Source organism: Sciurus carolinensis, unplaced genomic scaffold, assembly GCF_902686445.1.
Source record: "Sciurus carolinensis unplaced genomic scaffold, mSciCar1.2, whole genome shotgun sequence".
NCBI lineage: Eukaryota > Metazoa > Chordata > Mammalia > Rodentia > Sciuridae > Sciurus > Sciurus carolinensis.
Genome location: NW_025920173.1, coordinates 743752 through 749487, shown reverse-complemented (window position 1 = coordinate 749487; position 5736 = coordinate 743752).

The window sequence follows — 5736 nt, the reverse complement described above, 5'->3', positions numbered from 1 at the left end:
ATTGACCCAGGCCTGCAGGCTTCTCCCTTGGGTTGCTCTAAGACTGCAAAGGCCCAAGGTGGCAGCAAGGCCTGTGTCCAGCTGAGCCTTTGGACTCACTTTCCTCAGGGCCAGAGGGCCCATAGTGTGCCCAGAGGAATCCAGCTGAGGCCCAGGCCCTAAAGAGGGGCCTGTAGGCAGAAGAGCAGAAGGAAGTAAGACCAGAGGAGGGTGTCTGCCAGTCTGTGACACAGGCAGCCACACAGGTCTCCTTCCACCCATCATGTTGGTTTGGGACATTTTTGCTGGAAGTGTTAGTGTGGACCCTACCCTCACCTGACTCGTTCTTATGGTAGGGGTTTCACTGGAGCTTACTCAGGAAGTCTTTGTCCTCCTGCTTTCAGATTGCCTTTGGGCAGCTGGCATGGTTGCTGGACTGAAGGCAAAGGAACATTACAAAGGCCTTCTTTATGAGTTTCTTCCCAATCTTCCTAACCAGGGCCCAAGCCACCTGTGAGCATCGGTCTACTGTAAGCCAGGCCTGAGTGCCCCTGGAGACTGCAACTCTGCCCCCTGTGATGTGCTGCCCAGGCATGTCTCATAGCTGGCCCTGACCCTGGGGCTCTGAGCATCCCTGGGCTTATGAGGGCTCCCTGGGAAGGCTCTAGACATGCAGGGTGGGAAGCAGCAGACCAAGGACAGCATGAAATTAGGCATGAGATTTACTGCAAGCAACTGGAGACCTTAAGAAAGAAAATAAACAGCTCAAAATCAAGTGGAAAAAATAAATAAACCTTTCACAAAACTGCATACAACCGGGGTAAACAAACTTCAAAGACCTGTTCACAACTGTCCTTTGGAGTGGTTGGACTGTGCTCGGCATGGTCTACATCTCCCATGGGACCTGCCCTCACTCTGTTCTGGCTTAGGAATGATCTACAGCCAGGAGCATTGACTTTGGTGCATGGCAGCTGCTGGGCTTCAGGAGAAGTTCCTTGCCTGGAGGGAGAAACCACCATGCCCTCTTTCACACAGGAAGTCACACTCACAATCGTGTCACCCTTTGCACCCTCTCCAACCAACCATCCACACACCACATCACCTCCCATCCAACCACAAGTCTCCTGATGTTGCCCGTGCACATGCACGTGAGCATGCACACACTGCAATTGGAGGCATCAAGTAGGTCTGCCCAGCCCTCCACTCTGCTTCTCTCCAGTTGAAGAGCATTTGACCTTGGACTCTGGTATCTCTCTGGGCTCCCAGGACATGTTTTCAACTACTGCCCAAAGTAATCACAGATCAGTCAGACACAGCATCAAAGACTTCTCTCCAGATCTGACTCTGGGCTCCAGAGAGGAAGACTTCCAGTGACCATTTGCTCCTGAAGTTTTTAAGCTATGTTTGCAGAACTCTAAAGTGGGGTCCTGGGGTAGTGGTGGGAGGCAGGCGTTAATGCCCTTTTGGGGGGCAGGGGCCTCCCCTCCCCATCACAGCCGCACTCATCAGTCACCCTGTCGTATTCACTTTACACTGTGAGTTTTAAAACAGATGTTTTGAAAAATGAATCAGGCTTTCACTACAAGAAGAGTCTAAAGAGTACTAGCCCAACACTGAAGAAACAGCAATAAAGAACTAAGACACAGGTTGAGTAGGCTCTGTGGCTTGTGGGCAGTTGAACTAAGAAGGGGACCCAGGCGTCCTGCTACAGCATCAAAGCCACCAAGTACAAGCTTTCATGTGGCCCGCTGCCCTGCTGGGCTTCTCTAAACAGGTCAAATGGTGCCTGGGCAGGGCGACAGTTGCACTTGTCCAAATGCCCATAAGGAAAGTTCTTTGCCTGTTGCACCCTGGTGGTGTCCAAACTCTGGTGTCATAAGGCTCTCAGGTGCACTCTTGGTTTAACAGGAGGCCCCCTTTCTGCTGATTCAGACTGCCTATACTCTGTTTGGAAAACATTCCTCCCAGTGTTTAAGGTTCTTTGAGAACCCTGATTGCAGCTGGAAGCTGCAGTCTTTCCCCTTCCAGATGAGGAAACTGAGACTGAGATAACTTTACAAGGCTGCATGTGGGCAAGCAATAAACCAGCATGTGTCCCCTGTTCCCAGCCCTCCAGCTGTTCAGGCAGGGTGGGGAATTAGTAGACAGCTTCTTGTTATTCCAAGAAAGAGTCAGAGAGAGCCAGGGCCTGGAGCAGGTGGAGTCAACCTGAGTTCCTGATTCCTCAGCCAGGATCCCCCCCACACACACACACACCATGGGGCAGACAGAGTGACCCATGCAGAGAGGAAGCCCCCCAAAGGTGGTGACTGTGCTAGGTCTGGCTCTCAGCTGTGTGGAACCACATCACAGCTTTGGGAAGACAGACTTCAGGTCTCGGGCTCCACAAGGGATCCAACTGCCTCCTTTTGTTCTCAGGTCAGCCCCCTTCAGAGTCGCAGGGAAAGTACTGGTAGGGCATTGACAGCAAGAGCTTCAGGCCTGGTCCCGCTTCTAGTGAATTCTTCCACTCTACTGATCACCACCCAAGCCCCCACCACCCTCCCTGGGGGCTAGTGGAGCAGAGGGTGAAGGGGAGGTTGGGAGGGCTGCCTGCCCCCAGGAGGAAGGCTTAGCCCTCTTTCCTTCCCTCCATCCTGACCGACATGCATCAGGACCATGAGGCCTGAGGATGGGGATCTCAAAGGCCACCAGTCTCCTGGTCTTAGCTCACACTGGACCATTTCCCTCTTGCTTTCACCTCTATGACAGGCCCATCCCAAGGTCACCCTAAACCATGGTGACAATAGACACCAATGATTAAAGAGGACATTACTGAAGGCCCAACATGATGCACAATGCCCTGAGGCAGATGCCATTATTACCTGCTTGGCAGAGGAGAAACTGAGGCATGGAAAAGCTCCTTGTGTGGCCTGAGGTTCAGAGCTATGTGGAAGCTAACCCAGATCCAAAACCAGGCCAACTAGCTCCAAGGCCAAGTCCTCTGCCCTTGGAGATGTGAGTTCCTCCTCTGCAAAGCCAGGCTGCTGCAGTCCCACTCCGGACTCCCAGAAACCTCTGGCTATTCTGCTCCTAGCCCTGGGCAGGTCCCTCCCAGCTGATGGTCAAGAGTGGATATACAGCTTTCCTCTAGCAGACTGGACACTGCAGGGTCCCTGCCTGGGCCAGCCCAGCCTCCCCAGGAAGCCAGGTAAGGTCCTGTCCAAAGCAGGGTCCCCATGGGCACTGACCACCCTCCAACCCTGACTTGGAGGCTACTTCCTCTTTGCCTCCCAGCTGGTCCCAGGACCTGCCCCACTGACACAGAGCTCAGAGCTCCAGAGGCAGCTGCTTGCTCTCAGACATGGAGACAGTTCTGTAGCCACCATCTAATAGCTGCTTCTGTTTCTTCCAACCCCAACTGTCCTATCCCTGCTTTCTGTAGCCCCAGGGGTGGCTTGTGTCCATTACCAGCCTGGAAGGATGTGATGGAAAACCTGGAACCTCTGCCCCAAGTTCACATTTCTCCAGGTCACATTACCCCTCGTCCTTAATGCCACTAACCAGAGGCCCATGTGCCCTCCTCCCACCTTGGCTGATGGGAAGGACAGCTCCAGGTCTTCAGCATCCCTTCCACCATGAAATTAGAAGGCTCAACACTGCCCATCCCACAAAAAGAAGTCGTGGTTGATACCTGATGAATGCTGTACTGGAGGAAAGTCACCAACTCCTCGTAGTAGGTCAAACTGTGCAGTGTGAGCTAGGAAGGAATACATGGTGTGGGTGGTGTGAGCTGACATTTCCCCCAGGGCCACACCTCATCCTCTCAACCCCTGCAACCTTGGTTTCAGCTGCTACACACCACACTGGGACCACGCCTGAGCTGAGAGTGGCAACCTGCAGAGCTGGCACCAGGCCATGCCTCACATAGGAGTACAACTCAGGCTGCCTGGAACAGCCAGAGTCTCTGGGAATGAGTCTTCCCAGCAGCAGTCCTGGGTCCACATTTACCTGTTGCATGTCCTGGATCAAGGGACTAAGCCCAGCACCCAGAATTGCTCATGACCCCAGGGAGGGCTGCACCCTGCATGCCAATCATGGCTGAGAAGAGTCCAGGGGTCTAGGGGGCTATCACATCCTAATCAAGACCCCTTTGTTTTCTCAGGTAGACCTTAGGGGTGGGGTGGCACTTAAAAAAAATCAGGCAAGTGCGTCCCTTAATTAGGGTCCTAGGGTCACACTTGCCCAAAGTGAGGAAAAATGAAATAAGTGGGTTAAAAGGAAATTCTAGCTGGTGATGCACATCTGTAATCCCAGCAACTCAGGAGGCTGATGCAGGAGGATTGTGAATTCAAGGTCAATCTTAGCAACAGCAAGGTGCTAAGCAACTCAGTGAGGCCCTGTCTCTAAGTAAGGTACAAAATAGGGCTGGAAATGCAGCTCAGTTGTTAAGCATCCCTGGGTTCAATCCCTGGAACCATAAGAAAAAAAATACAGAAAGAAAATTCTAAAGAGATGGCAGTTTTTTGTTTTGTTTTGTTTTTTAAACTTCACTGCTTTTATGTTTTCAAAATATCAAACCATATGTCTCTCATTTTTTTCACTCTATCACTGACGTCTGCCTTCATGGCCTGAGCTCCATGCTATCAAAGTCCTTCCCCACTTTCTGACATCCCCCCCTCTGCAGCCTGGCTCCACTGCGACACCCTCTCACAAAAGTCCTAGAAGAGAAGCTGGAGAAACAGGAAGAGGGACCCTGGAGGCCTGAGTCTCGGCCCATGGTGCTGCATACAGGTTGCTGTGGACCCCAGACCTGAGCATCCCTGAGATTACAGGAGTCACTGGGCTTCAGGCCACAGATCCAACTCTGGCAGGAGCCCATCCCCAAAGTCAAATGCCTCTGCTCCCTCCCCAACCCTGGGGTGCAGAAGCAGAGAGCCTGGGCTGCAGGAAGGGCCTGGGCTTCCCCAGCTGCGGGAGGATTTACTTATAGGAAAGCAGACAGTCCCCAAACAAAGCCAAAGTTTGTATGACAACTTTCTGGAAAGTCATACTGTTCCTAAGACTCCATCTGCTTTGTATTTCCCCATTGGACTGAATGGCTTGGTTCCTGAAACCCTAAAAAGGAAAAGAAGGTGTGAGTCCTCTACCAGGAAAGAAGATGTGGCCTTCACCCAACCCAAGATCACACATGTCTTCCAATGAGGACAAAGAAAGGTGGCTGCAGAGGACAGAAGGAGCCTAAGAGGTCCCGGGTTTCCATGCTGCAAACTCACCTCTAGTCTGGGTCCAGAGCACTCACAGGGGGCATTTGGGGGGAACAGAAAGAAAGAGCAGGAGGTGCACGTGGAATAGCCAAACCCATGTCCTGGCAGTAGGAAGCCTGACTCCCACCATGACTGATCAGGCCTGCAGATGGAGAATGTTGGCTGCCCCTGGCGACCACTGATGGGAGGGATCCCAGCTCTGACTCTCAAGCCTCCCCCCGTGGCCCCCTGGGTAACATCCCTTGGTGTGCAGACCAGTGTGGCATGGACAGGAGTAGGGTTTGGATTTGGGACCCACTGTATGACTGTGTGACTATGAACCAGTCACCTTCCCTCTCTGGGCTTCTGTTTCTGAATCTCTAAAACAGGGAGGATTTCAATGCCTGCCTCATCTGCTCTTAGGGCTGCTGAGTAGATGCTAAGGGCCTAGGTTAATAAGCTTCCTGGAACACGGGTACAAAAGAGAGGTCATGGTAACAAAAGAGCAACAACAACAATGGTGATGGATACC